Here is a 16,706-nt window from a genome sequence, read left to right on the forward strand (position 1 = left end):
TGTGAAATTATGTATTAAACAAAATGCATAAAGACCACATTTAATGTTCATTTGAAGAGTTACTGGCCTACACAGCTACATGGTTACATATTACTGCATATTCGATTCAACATTGTCAAACTTGTTATTTAGTGGCACCTCACACTATGAAGCATTATCATGTGAAACCAGTGGCTAATAAAAGGAGGTAGATACCATCTTTTGTCAGGCTGCTTGCAAAATGTAAAAGCAAGATACAATCATGTGCACACTTCAATGAGGTTTTAAAATCAATTTTTGATGGAAATTTGTGTCTTTTGTTAAATATGGTACATCAGGGCTAACCGTATCACATTTCAGTTCTGCATTTTTTGCAAGTGACCAAAAAACAAAACAAAATATTAAAAAATGCAGTACTAAAGGATTATATACTTCTAACTATTAAGCAGTTTCTGCTCAGGTGCTGTCTGGAATGTGCAGAGTGTATACGTAAACATACTGCTGTCTGGAATGTGCTTAGTGTATAGGTGAGCATGATACAATACTACAATTTTGCAATCATGGAATGTGTTGAGTGTAAGTGAGCATGACACAATGATATTATGCAAGTGTGTGCCTATAATCAAAATAATTTACAAAAATGCAATCTGCTATGTGTGCATGTGTATTGTATATATTATGCATACAGTAAATGGTAAATGAGTCTCTTAGACATGTCCCCAATCAGTAAGCTTGCTCAAGCTTGTCATAAATGTCCATCTATTTGGTGGTTGCCATAGATGTATCTGCTTGGTGAAGAACCTGGTGTAGTGTTCTCTTTCAATTTGTTGTGGCAAAATTTGAGGTATCCCAATAGTATGAAAACCAGCTAGCCTACTCAGTACTCAATAAGTAATGTCTTTTATATGACTTGTTAGGACGACAGACCAATGTGTGGTGTGGTCAGTCATTGATGCATGATGGTGAGTAGTTTACATATGCAGTGTTTATTGGGATCTTATTTAATAGATCATAATGTCAAAGTTTTTCAATCTGGTTATAGTTGTTGTGACTGGTCAGTTTGGTGGGCTCTTATTTTGATCTCTTCTGTTGCACATGCACATACCCCATCTTGTCTAGGTAGTCTAGTGCATAGCTATACTAATTTCCCAATCTCAAACCAAGAAATGCATGTTAGTACGCTGACTGAATAATGCAAGTACTGTTATTATTGAGTGCTATGTGGCTTAGTGGGCAGAATACAAAAGAGTATTCATGGTTGGTTACTTCCCTTGGCCGTAAAACTGTATACTTGGCTGTAAATTGTGTCATTTATTACCGAGAAAGAAGTCATCTAACAGTTAGGTAAACATCACCTCTTTAGACTCTCTCTTTATGTTTTCCAAACCTCAATAGGCTACAAGCCACATGCTGTCTAGGGAAAATCCCTGGATGCTAGACAACCAAAAAACCCAAAGGCGGCAAATGCAACAATTCAAATGCTCTAGTTGTATTAGAGCATTTCACATTGTATACAAAAATATACAATGATCCAGATATCCATTATCCAAGCACCTCTGCTGTCCATTACTTTGCCAGTCACCATATGAAAGGCATTCACTTTCTTCTCATGTTTGCTAAATCATGCCTATTTGTAAATCTTGTGTGGTACTCTCCATCATCTTTGCATAATTGTTTTACTAACCATGTTCTAATAAGGCATATTCACACTCACATAGAGAGTGAACCCAAGTCACTAATATGTCTATTGTTTTCTGTATTTCTCTAAAAAATAAATAAATAAATTTAAAAAAACACACACACACAAAAAAACCCTTTTATTTGCATTACCGAAAAAAGGTGTGCGCATACACAAGTGAAATACCTGAGTTTATTTATGTGTATCACAGTGGCTCTGTGTACAGTCACCAACTATTCCATGTAAATAAACAAGTTTGCCACCAATGTCGGAATAAATGACACTTGGATTGAATATACCTGTGAACTTGTGCATTGCCTTAGCACAACTGCTCATCCATCCAGGCTTTGCACTCCTTGGAATTTTCACTGGCCACACTGCCACTACTGCTATATACCTTGCTTGACTCTATGGTTAGATGGCTTACAGACTATTTGCCTGTTTCCTGTAATAGCTACAGCACTTGCAGGGCAACTACACAGTGTCTTGTCACATGAGGGAAGGTACCCATGTTTACTAGACATCAAGGTCCAAAATTGTCATATTACAAATTATAATATAACTTTGTCCCAGGCTTGCTACCTATAACTATTAGTATATTTCTATGATATCATTACTTACTATATAATACTGCATCCACATATAGGTGAGTGTATCTTTTGTGCATCCTTGTCAGTATGGACCTCCTATTTTGTAGTTTTGCACCGTACATGTGAACTAGTTGTGTTACAGGTTCCCATGAGAGTTGGCTTGGGGGAAAGATTCGCTGATCACTCACCTTTCTATGACACTAGTAAATATGGACAGGTCATCCCCAAACCATTATGTTAGTTGTTAAATGAAACTAGTGTGGTACTTAGGTTTGCAGTATATATTATACCAGTAGAAAGGTTTAAAAGGACTTTGCGAATACTGGAAGTGCTGAAGTGGAACTCTGGGAACCTGTACATCTACCAATCCCAACCACCATCCTAGGCTTGTATCCAAGGACCATTAGTCCCACTACCAACATTAATCTCCTGTAGTAAGATGATAATAAGTTCATGATAATAAATAAAATGTAGGCTGTCAAAGCTGATTAAATATATAGTACATATATAGCTATTCTTATAATTTCAAAAATTAACTGAAGCCACATCCTGTTTGTGATGCAAGCTATGTGATACCTATACTAAGAGAATCTATAGTGGGACAAATTACACAGGATTCTGAATTAGTGTTGATGGTAATGTACCACACTTGACATATGTACATACTGATTCGGAACTATAGCTTAAATGAAATGTGTTACAGCTATATACAAATTTTATTATTTATGTAACCAGGCATCAATAATGCAGCAGCTTTCACACTGTCTGAGTGTCTGTCTCTATGTTTTACACCTACGTAGCTATAGCTGTCACTATATAGAATTATGTATTAAACAAAATGCATAAAGACTAAATTGACAAATACGATACAGTATAAAATGTTCGTTTGAAGAGTTACTGGCCTATCAGTGATCCGTATAGTGATGTGTACAGTTGACATCTTTCAGTATTGTAGTCCATACAAGGTGAAGTACCAAAAATTGAGCAATATCTTCCATACAACCTCCAGTGTCTTCTTTTTGTAATGTGCTCCAATACAGATTCAATGTTGTAATGATTAGTAGCCACCAGTATGTGATAAACATCATCTTGTTGTCCAATGAAATCAGGACAGTAGTTTCCATTATTGTAATACTGTAAATGAATATTACGTCATTTATTATTGTAATAAAACATACAGCATGCAACATTTGTTCATTTATTTAAAGATATAACTAGTGTTGAGATACTGTACTAATACAAATTTAGGAAACTATTTGACAGCTCAGTTATACTAGTGTTTTTTAAAGAGGGATAATTAAAGATAATAATACATTATAGTATCATACTACTTTCAGAGAACATGAAAGGAGATATCTAAAAGAGTGATTACTTGGTTATATGATAGCTTCTGAAGATATTAAAATCATTGTACAATGATATGTATGTTTGTTACATCTATATGAAAGCTATTATAAATTTTGACTTACTTGTATAATGTGAAGTGATTCTGCTGCAGTTTGTAGTAAATACATGACTGATCTGGTAGTGGCATTTGATACATTTGTATCTTGACTGTGAAGGAACTGATAGAGCATATACTGGTATGCTTTTAGTGTTGAGTAGTACTGGCAGGTGACAGAGATGTTTTCTTGTAAAATTTTACGTAAACTTTCTAGCTGCAGATCAGAAGAATCGTCATCACTTTGTAATGTTATGTTATCCTGTAATGAACAAAATTACAATGATGGGTACAAGTATATGAACATAATAATGACTTACAAGCTGTTCACTTATTACAGAAACCATCAAATCATTAATACAATAATATTTGAATGCCTCAACATCTTTTGGTGTTGCAGTGGCTGCAAATAATTCAGAGTGAGAGTATAGTGGATTGCCCTCAGTAGGATCAGCAACTATACTAGCACACTCTGATAGTGCTGGAACATTGCAATTATCTACAACAGGAGCAGCATTCACCAATATGGTATTGTCCAGAGATATCAACAGTGCTAAGCAGCACAAGAAGGTTATTGTAAGATGAAAAGTCATGATCACTTTGTATTCTTTTGCAATTTACAATTTGTTACTTTAATCAAGTTACTGGCTAGCTTTTTATACCAAATAATATTACTGGTTTCCATGGGTTAACTTCCACAGTAATTTAAATGGTTGAGCTAGTACACTATGATTTATGCCATTATTGCATTGGGTCATGCAGTCAAGTCCAACATACTACTACCATTTCTGCAGTGCTCAATGCAAATACAATAACTTAGATTTTATAGTTGTAGTGGAATATCAAAGTATTGTTAACAAATCCTTTTATAGCAAACATGCACAATGATTAGCTGTATTTCATTAATAATAAATTCTATAGCTCAATATATGCTCTGTATAGTATACAACATTTTGCTGTTCACTAGGCAGTAAAGCAATTAATTACATACATACATACTTAGATGCTGCATTGGATAGTCAGTGTTTGCTAATGCCAACTTATGCATGCATTATAATTAGTTTATAATAACATCATTATACAGTGCATTATATTATGTAAGGGGTAGAGAGTTGGAAGATAAGAATACTAGAAGTGTCATTATTTTGAAAGGTTTAGAAAGAAACAATGCTTCAATGTAATGTATTGCAACCTAGTCAGTATAATATTGTAGGATGTCTTCTTGAAATACTTAAGTAATATAATCAATCTCTGTTATCCTCAGTAATTCAGATGAAACTGTTGACCACGTCTTAACATAAACAGCGAGATAAGCTCACCTTTCACAACAGGTTATGACATTCAAAAGTTTGGTCAGTTGACTAGCATAATTTTGCAAAATTATTTATTCTGTATATTATACTGTACTAGCTGTATTAGCAGTCCTGAAATTACTTTGTTAAGTAATAGTTACTGTACATGTATGTTATGTAAAATATTTTGTATACTTTTATTAATATTAAGTGTTAGAACATGGTCATCATGTTAAGGTCACTTCAATATGATTTATTGGAAAATTTCAACTGTAGCTAGTTCAGTATGAATAAAAATATAACAGAAATCAGCACAAAGTAAATAGAGAACATGTACAGCTAGCTTGTTTGTAGTCATTTATGTTGAGAAATGATGCTCATATCTGTATAGTGATATAGTAGCTACCTATTTAGCTCAAGTTTTTTTGTTGTTGTAAAATTTGTTCAAAATTTTGTAACATATAATGTTAGTCAATCAGGCTCATGAAACAACAAATTATGTCGATATGATCCAAGCATCACTTCATCTCATACACTTCTTATGTTGCTTGTGCCATGCCGACACATACATTTAATTTATTGCTTTCAGATCTTTTGTTCTTTGAATATATGTGACCTTTTTCACAAACAAAATCTGGCCCATTTAATAACTTTCTTCATCATCTGAAATTTTTCATCATTAATTGAAGCTACAGTATCTGGCTACATTTTAATGCAAAGAGCAACGTAATGCTTATAAGGCATCAACTGTTGTGACATTTTGTCTGCTGGTATTTAAAATATATGAAAAGGTACATAAAATGCAGAACAGCTACAGTACATGTTAATATTATAGCTAAGATGCTTGTAGATAGTATCAACACTAAAAAATGTAATGGCTGTAATTGAATCAAAAGGTTAATTATCAGTGTATGGCAATAGGCAGTAGATCATGCAGGTCAGACATTGTGAGGCTCATGGTATAATAATGGAGACAAGAGAGTATGTAAGTATGTTTTCTGAGTGGAAAATTGACAACAGCAACAGCGGATGACCGGCTTACGTGGTTTCTTGAATTCTACATGTACGTACATGCAGTTACACATAATATGTGTCATAGTGAATGAGAGGAACAATAACGTAACTTGAAAGGAGCCCAATATTTACTACTGTACCACTATCACTGCAAATACAATAATGCTATAATATAGTAATGTAGCAACATAACAGTGGGTTACAATAGCTTATGAAGATATGTATCTTTGTATGCAGTCGACTTATTATGTGTAGCAAAACATCAACAGGAAGCATTTTAAAATAACTGCTCACATTTACATGGCTTCTAATTTGTATATGCACTATAATAATTATAATATTATGAATTTGATTATAGTATAACCTGCTTTGTAATCGTAGTTACTGTAGCCTTGGGTGATATATTTATGTGTCTTTTACTACTCTTAACAAATGAGGCAAGTGATGCTATACTACTGCAGCATCTTCAATGGTGCATACATTCTAATAATGCTGTGAAAAAGTTTACATATAGATCCTTATACTGTGATTTGCTCACTGTCAATGGTAACAGGGCAATCATGAGTGCTTTCTTATAAACAGTTGTTCTACACTGTATTCCACAATTACTTTAGCACAGAATGCTTATAATGAGGACGTGCCTGAGAAACAAGGGAATGCGAGTGCAAACTACACCTGTACATACCACTGATCAAAATAAGTCATACGTAAATCAACTTAATGTGTAAGTATATCCCTAGACTGTTACTATGCAGTACAGCAATGTATTCACAGGGTTGCAAAAATAAGGTATAACATTGTTATCAGGAGTAAATAATGCACTTTGTTATTAAGTGGGAACAAAAATAGTCGGTATACTTTTCAAACTTTCATGGCTTATAACAATCTAGATACCAATATAATAAGACCATGTATTTTAAAACTTTTAACTTGGCTTTGTAGCACAATACAGATATTCCATTTTGGGACTTAAATGATGTTTGTAAGGTTATGATAGTAACATCATTACTTGTTATATCCTAAAAATAGTAACAATTCCAAAAGTGATCTCTGTAGTACACCAGTAATGCAAATCACACACTACAAAAATGTGATCAACATTACTGAAGCCAAAAAGTACTGGGTGTACTAGTGCAGTGGTGCGGTCAGTGGAACCATCAGAATCAACATTGTGTAAGGTCAACAACAAGAAGACACATGAAGTTTTTTGGCTGCCTTGGTCAATGCAGAATGTTCAATTTTAATTTGATTGTGGAAGTTCACTATGTCACTAATTTCTTCATGCAAACAGTTAAGTATGACTAACACTTCATACAAACTAAACTGTTAAGTACGCATTGCACTGTAGTTACCCAGTAGAATGTCAGGAGACAAAATTAATAATATTAAACAATAAACTGTGCAATTTTCTTGAGTAAGCTCAAAATGCTAAGAGTACGCATGTGTAGATTGCATTATTGTTAGCTATACGCATGTAGTTATATTATAGAATAATAAGAGCTTGTATCCATGTCTTTTATTATCAAAGAAACATATACTATTCTATCTATCTTATTGCTTACATAATTGTTAGCAGAGCAACAATATAGTCATTTTAGCAGAAGAATATGGTTATTGATCTTAAAGTAACAAACCAATAATAAGATATTTCTTGCATAAAAATCTTTACCAACAGCAGTGTTTATTCTTGAGGTGTGGGGATCCCCCCCCAAAATCTTCAGCTCCCCTGACCTCATGCACCGATCATTCTAAACTTAGAATGTGGATATGATCCTTTCTGATTTCATCTATTATGGGTATTTTCCAGAAGTCACCTTTGCTAATGTGTTAATTACTACCATCATGGACCAAAGACTGATAATACATACGCCTTTATGTCATGGATGGTTACCTTTGTTTAGAAATTGAAACATTACCTTTAAAGTATATATATATATATTTCATTTTGTTTGATCAGTTGTTTTGATAGGAATAATGACAAGAATGATTACCTCACTCAGCGGCTAATGCAATTGCAGCAGGTAACAATCTTTATATACATAATTGCAAAGAATTTGTGCTTTAACTGCAGATTGATTAGCAAGTCAGACCAGTATCATTTAATTCTAATAATCATACAGTATTGTGTACGTGTTTTTATGATTCTATCTACCATTGCATGATGGTGTTATTTTGCTTTCTCTTCAAACCTATCATCCTATCACAATGGATAAGTGCATAAGCTAATTTTAATATACATTTTGAAGTATACTCTTTCAAATTCTGCCTGCAAATACTTATAGTCTAATTTTGTATTGCTGCTGGTCATAAGTATAAAATCATGTGAAACTAAGAGCTAAGATTCCTTTGCAATGCACAGTTCCAGTAATGCACTAACTTAATGTCACATACATGTATACACAGTATTGGGGGTAATGCGTTACTTATGTAATGCGTTATGTAATATTATTACTTCTGTGGTAACTAAGTAATATAATGAAATACATTATAAAAACAGGTAATATAAGTCAAGTTACTTTCCTTACAAATGTAACATGTTACCTAAGTATTATACTGAGTTACTGTAACGAATCTAATATTATGTAATATTATTACTACAAGTAACAGAGTTACTAATCTTGTTAGTGATCTACTGAGTAGTGCCTAGCCACAACGAAGTAATGAAGCCTACTGAATGAAGCTTATTCACCAGCTTCTTACTTATAACCTACTTATAACCAAGATTTGCACATTGTCCAACAAAGCAATCATGATGTGATGAGGTGGTAGTTTCACATGTGACAGCTTAAGACTGTGGACACAAAGTAATATAATATGTAATATTATTATACTGTAGTTATGGGTAATATGTAACTGTTTAAGTAACTAATAGTTCAGTTGCAAATAATATGTAATTAGTTACTTTTAAAAAGTAACTGTCCCTACACTGCTGTATACACTCATGCACACTTGAACACACAAGTACATGTATTCACATACACATACATGCACACACTACATACACATACATACAAAACACACACACACACACACACACACACACACACACACACACACACACACACACACATGCATGCACATACGTACAGTACACACACATGCGCACACATACACACTCTAGTCATGCTTATTGAAATAGCACTGGGACATCTGTGCTACACATGATCAAGTGCTATAAGGTGATTACTTCAGGAGCATGCAGTACTGATAGCCTGCAGGAGGTTGTTCCATGTCTCACGATTGAAACTGTGTGCAACAGATGTCCCACCTGAACCTTTACTTATTATGTGAGATATGGACAGTTGGAATTTGGTTCTATAGTTATTACCAACTACCCATTGATGACACAATTGGGTGAATTGTTTCCTCAGTTGACACCGAATGCTTCCATTTAACAGCTGGGTAAACTGGAGTAATGTGAGTAAATTTTCTTGCTCACAAAAATAGAAACAGTGTGTTGTATGAGGGGTCACAGCCAAGTGGTAGAGCACTGGCTGGTAATCAGAAGGCTCTAGATTTGATTCTTAATTATATGCCTAGGTGCTATTCACGGTAGTCACACTAACACACGCATCCACACACGTGCACACACACACTCGCACACTGTGCACACACTCGCACACTGTGCACACACTCGCACACTGTGCACACACTCGCACACTACGCAAGCACACAAGTATATAGCTACATGCACACAAGTACATGCACACAGTTAGTATATTTTGAATAAAGAAGTTAATAACCACTACAATGTTTAATACACAATTCTATTGCATTGGAAAGAACTGCGTGTGTTTTTTCTTGTTTGTACATATAATAAATAATCAATTAGCCTAAGCTCCACATCTTGTAATCCACATGTACTTACTGAACATGCTTACAACAGAGTACTACAACATTGTGATGTTTAATTCTTTTAATATGGAAAGAAAAAACATCTTAACAAATACATGTATTAATCTAATACAATGTAAACCTACAGGTTCTCTATTACACGATTCATTATCAACTAAATCGAAGTGTATGAATCATTACAAACTGAAAAACAAATTATGATGTGGATAGACAGTGTTAAAATATTGTAAAGTCTATTGGCCTATCACTGATCTGTATAGTGATGTGTACAGTTGACATCTTTCAGTATTGTAGTCCATACAAGGTGAAGTGCCAAAAATTGAGCAATATCTTCCATACAATCTCCAGTGTCTTCTGTTCTTAATGTGCATCAATACAGATTCAATGTTGTAATGATCAGTAGCCACCAGTATGTGATAAACATCATCTTGTTGTCCAATGAAATCAGGACAGTAGTTTCCACTGTTGTAGTACTGAGATGAAGAGAAATACATTGCAAATACTGTTAACTACATTTTCATTGTGATTGTTCCCATATTTATAAATCTTAGCTTGCCCTTCTGAAGTTTATGTAAGCTATCGCATGACTCACTTGAATTATTTGAAGTGATTCAGCTGTAGTTTGTAGTAAATACATGACTGATCTGGTAGTAACATTTGATACATTTGTATCTTGACTGTGAAGGAATTGATAGAGCATACAGTATACTGGTATGCTTTTAGTGTTGAGTAGTACTGGCAGGTGACAGTGATGTTTTCTTGCAAAGTGTAACGTAAATTTGCTGACTTCAAATCTGGATAATCTTCAAGAGGAGGTATATTGTTGTGCAGTTGAGATGAAATGTTATCCTGCAATATATAAATGTAAAGTTTACAGAACCACTTGCAATGTATATATGCAACACACACGCATGCATGTACGTACAGTTATATGAAATGTACATATTTTTATGTAAACACACACTATGTATATATACACATACATAAATAGTTAACTTACAATTGCTTTATGGATTAAAGAAACCATCAAATCATTGATACAATAATATTTAAATGCCTCAACATCTTTTGGTGTTGCTGTGGCTCCAAATAATTCAGAGTGAGAGTATAGCGGATTACCCTCAGTAGGATCAGCAACTACACTAGCACACTCTGATAGTGCTGGAGCATTACAATTATCTACAACAGGAGCAGCGTTCACAAATCTAGTATTGTCCATAGACAGTACTAAACAGCACAAGAAGGACATAATAAACTGAGAATACATGATCATCTTAAATTTTACAAGTTCACAATTTGTTTATTGAAGTTGAGACTCCGGTTTGGTTTTATACAAAGTGTGTGAATGTACCAACTTCCATGATTATCAAATTATATATTCTTATCATACAGTATATAGTTCAACCTTCATGATTTTTCAGGAGAAAATTTGTGGAAGTAGCCAAAATGATCATCTTTGTCTACATACATTAAGTATAGTTGATAATTGTTGCCATGGCTAAAGTGATCTTGTGTGAATATATTGTACATCTGCATTCACAACAAAGTTATTAAGTCACCGAATTGTATTGGATACTCATGGACTCTCTCAACTTACAGTTGCTTAACAGTTACCAAAAAATTGCATTTTTACATACTGTAAATTCACTAGCTACAAATAGCAATTCTTATACAATTGCAGATAAATACCATTAACCATTACTAACATAACATGTAGACATATATATAGGCATGCACGAACATGGACTGACAAATATAAGCTTGCAATGTGTGTATGCATATGTATAAGAGTAATTGTATGGCATTGACCATAGTTAGTCTAGTATTTCATCTATTATTCTGAATACCTTGGGCAAATTACAAGTAACTGTACAAAGGATAACTTTAGTCTCGCGTAGCCAGACCCTATTTTTCCGCACGGCGCTTATCGATTGGAAATTATAAGCGCCTGCTCCGAAAGCAGGCGCTTATAATTTCCAATCGATAAGCGCCGTGCGGAGAAATAGGGTCTGGCTACGCGAGACTAACCTTGTGGAGGAGCCAGCCATACTTCTAGTGAATACCAAGGCCAAGATCAGTTTATAAAACTCATGAAAATATGCATACTTTACTGGCATTTATTATAAATTCACTTTAAACCAAGGCGAACCAAAGTCAAACTAGCTGTAAAATTGTCACCCAGCACCTTCGTACGTAGTAAGCACCTCTAAAAATAATTATCGTGTCGCTGTTATTCAAGACATTCAGAGTCTTTTAAACAGCTTTTAAGACTTTACAACTATTTGCAAAGGCCAAAATGCAAAATCAACAGTGAGACACTACTATGAGGCGATTATTTGCTGCTTCAAAAATGCAGCAACTTACAAGAGAATCTGGGCCATTATCTGGCTCTCCCCAACCACTTACCAACTTAGCCTGTTTGTGCCCCTCCCATTTCCAGCTCCTGGATCAGCCTCTGACATCAGTAAGCTAGTTTTTTTGAATAACACTGTAAATCTACATACGTATAACGAAAAAACTTTACATGATATCAAATGCCTACAGCTAAGTATTGATGCCAAAAAACTTAGATGAATAATTACTTATTGAGATGGTGGCAAGATGCATTACTATTATAGTAGCACTTCTAAAGTGGCTACCACAGGGGTTAAATTCAAATTATTGCCTTTACAGTGTGAGCATCACTGATCTGCATGTGTGACTGACAAATAATAATGTTGGTTTCACAGTACAAATTCCCCCAGACACAATCAATATAGCAATATTCCACTTAAGGAATTCAACTGCCTTGCTTTGTGTATGTTGCTATGGTTTCTCAAGACGAAAATCAAATCCACAGACTTCCTTTAGAGCTGACTGTTCTAAGCACTTACGTATGAAACCATAAGCAGGAAGTTATGCACGAATAATAATACTAAGTATTCATATGGCTGCGGTGTTGGCACTTGTGTGGGTTGTATGTACACTACATGTCATCAAAAACTTTAAGTACTGTATTAGATTTTCTTGTACAGTAAATATAGTAACAAAAAACCCAACCAGCACATTTACTATTAATATGCATATGTGTAGTGATGAGTTCCTCTTACTAGATTATGACCCATATTGGACAAGTGGGCATGTGTGCATAGCCTACTTTATCAAGGGTCATAACACTGTAGTCTATTATAGTATGGCTGAAATTTTTGATCTAATTAAACTTTTGATTGGCTTTATAATAAGGTACTGCAACTTAGTCCAGTATTACAAGTATTGGCCTGTTATAGTGTATATAGTCTGTTCGCCTTCACCTGAGCCCTCGTTTCTTGTTAATAATTCTTTGTGTATGTGTGTTACATGGACCAGCTGCCCAAACATTTAGTAGTGCTGTGAAGCCCTTTAAACGCTGGAACTGTTAATCAAAAAAGCGCTTTGATACGGGCAAGAACAAGTGAGTTATGAGGCTTTAAAAATATCCCATACATTTAGTATGGACGATTCAGGCACGCAAACATGTTTACAACATGAAAACATGCTATTTCCTGTACAAAACTATTGAAAGTGAACACATGTTCACCTCTTTGATATTACTATATTTGGTGGGGGGGGTGGGCGGCAGGTGAATGCGTATCAACTATAGATTGTGATTACAGTCCCATTTACCTCTATGGTCACATATAATTAATACATGCAAAACCATTAAAATGGGAAAAGCTTGTATAATGTAAACCACAGCAATGCACAATAAATTACGCTATAAAATAATTGATATTTACTCTCTTTTGTAATGATAAAGAGAGAGAAAGAGAGTCAAGAGACAAACCAGCATGCCTCAGGCTATAAGGAATTTCAGTAATTTCATTAGTCTGTTCTGACCTAAACTGTAAATGTGGCATCCATCCTTTTTCAAAGGAAATTTTCCATGAATCAAACTATTTCTAGTGTGTTTGATGTACCATAGCAAAACTATGTGCCACTTTACAACAACCATTCTGTTGAGATTTAAAGTCTAGTTAGCAAGCAAAACTATATGTACACATACATTAGGGCTGTGTGATATACATGATTATCATGATACCTATATGTTGTTATGCTGATAAAGAAATGTTATCTACTGATAATAGTAAATCTCCACAGACTATTGTATACACACAGTAAAAACAAACTAGTGAAAGTCAATACTAAATGTAGTGAAGGTCACTAACTAATTTTTGCACAATACTCACTATTTCTGTGTAGTGAGGTCACTACAAAAGAGTAGTGAATGTCACTACTTAAAAATTGTGAGTATTGTGGCAGAAATTAGTGCGTAGTGAAATTCACTAGTAATTTTTTACAGTGCAGGATTACATGTAGCAGGCAGATGGTAGGTACTCTTGTAGTAAGATCACAATTTACTAGCCTTAAACAATTATTATTACACAAAACTGTGCTTGTAAAAGTACTCTATGACATTATTTCATTATTGAGATAAATATAGTTTATCATGATAAAATGGTTTGCCGCAGTTGTGTTGTCGAAACTTATCAAACTTATTCATTATCACATGCACAGCATCAACATGTATAAGTCGAAATTTGATGGGCTGGTTTTGTCACGTATACTTTTCATGTTCTTGATGCTTGATAGTAATCATGTACATCCTTATGCAATTGTTTATGCTGCTATACGTAGCTATGGCTACATAAAACTACACTAAAAACTACACTTCAGTACATGAAACATTAACTCTGATGCCATCCTTTCTTTTGATGCAGTATCTGCGGGTTCACCAGTCATAATAATTTTATGAAAAACTAAAAAAGAACAAGTATAAAGAAAAATTAGGAATTATAAGTTTGATTAGGGATTATAGGAAAAAATAGGGAAACAACTAGACCTGCAGATATATATATATACTAGTAAACATTTTATCCCTACCTCAGGGGATTAAATGTTCACTAGTATATCTGCAGGTGTAGGAGGCAACCTCCCTTGTTTCCTCACTTCTTTCCTACGGTCCCTAATTGAACTTGAAATTCCTAATTTTTCCCTTATACATGCACTTGTCCATTTTGAAGACAAATACTTGCATGTAAAGGACTTTTCATAATTTAACATTCAAGGTTGTAATATTATTTTGTCCCTTTCAAGCACCTGGTTATGCAGAAAATTATTAAAGAATAAATCATTAATTCATTTGTTAATTTGAATTCTTAAAATTTAACCCCTAAATAAAAAACCAATGCTTTATTAAAACAGGTTGAAGGTAAGATTCGGAGAGTAATAAATGGTAGCATGTGCCCCCCCCCAACCAGCATGTAACATACAGGTAAAATTTAAAGTAGACAGTGTATAGCAATTCCTAAATAATATAAGGTTTCAGTGGTTGCTAATAGTTAACAAGGGATGTAATTAAAAGCCATATATATTCAGGCTGTGTAGATGAATTATGTTGCTATGACACATTCAAGTGGATGACAGGAAATTAAACTGAGTTTACATATGAAATTCACTCATTCATTAAAATTATTTTGGAGATACTTTTGACTAGTATTAGTAATAATTATTTCATATGACTATGGTGTTGGCACTTGTGTGGGTTGCACTTGTGTGGCCATGGTTGCATACCATCTTGCTACAGGTACAGTAAAGTAACAAAACACAACCAGCACATTTACTATATGTGTATAGTGATGAGCTACTTATAGCCAGCTCTTACTAGATTACAACCCACCTGTGAATAATAATTTTGCATGTAAACATCATAACCTAGTTTTTCAAAATTTCAGGACTCATAACATTGTAGTCCATTATCCAGTACTCTAGCCTGAGGCATGTTAGTTTGTCTCTTTACTCTCTTGTCTCTCTTTATCAATACAAAAGGAGAGTAAAAACCAATTTATGTAATACTGGATCAAGTTGCAATATATGCATACGCATACGTTAGGGCTGTGTGATAATAATGATAACATTATACGATAATGAATTTTCTATTATCGATAACTCAAGACAAAAGTAAATATCCATAGACTGTCGAAAAAAGCTGCAGGTAGTCTGAGATACTGTAGATGGTACGCTTGTGAGGAAGGTCACAATCAGCTGTGGTAATCCTGATAAAGGGAAATTTTTCAAAGAGATACTATATCCTTAATTATTAATACACAAAACTATTCTTGTAAAAGTGCTCTATGACATTATTTCATTATCGAGATAATATAGTTTATCATGATAAAATGGTTTGTGTTATCAGTTATCAAAACACAGATTTTTTCATTCTAGTATCACACAGCCATAACATGCATAAGTCAAAATTTGACAGGCCATCAGACTGGTTTTGTCAGACTGAGTCACATAATATACTTTCTGCATGTTAATTATTATTGTTGATGCTTGAGTAATATAATCATATGCCCTTATGCAATTGTTAATGTTAATAGCTATGGCTAGTATCAAAACAACATTAACTTACATGTCTTTGCTACCCATAAAAGGTGATCTTCCCATTTTGCTTACTGGTATAATTATTAGCTATAAACTAAGTATATAAAATGCATAAAACTCATATATTTCATCAGCGAATACCTAGGTATATAATGCATAATTATATTAATGTGTTGGAATATGTATGAATTCTATAATAATACTGTCTAGCCTACATACCAAATATGTAAAAACTATATTTGTATAATTATGTAAAGTATATACAACTAGTATGTACAGTGCAGAATGTACTATATATAGATATACTATATCCATATAAAACAGCCAAGCTGTGAAAAATGGTGCAGCCTTAAAAAGCCTGTGTGAAAATGCTGTGCAATCAAAATTGGTAGCCAAAAACCTTTGATTTTCACAACTTTTTTCATCCACACTTTTTTGCACCATCTTTCAAGATC

This window comes from Dysidea avara, chromosome 12 (assembly GCF_963678975.1).
Source record: "Dysidea avara chromosome 12, odDysAvar1.4, whole genome shotgun sequence".
Lineage (NCBI taxonomy): Eukaryota > Metazoa > Porifera > Demospongiae > Dictyoceratida > Dysideidae > Dysidea > Dysidea avara.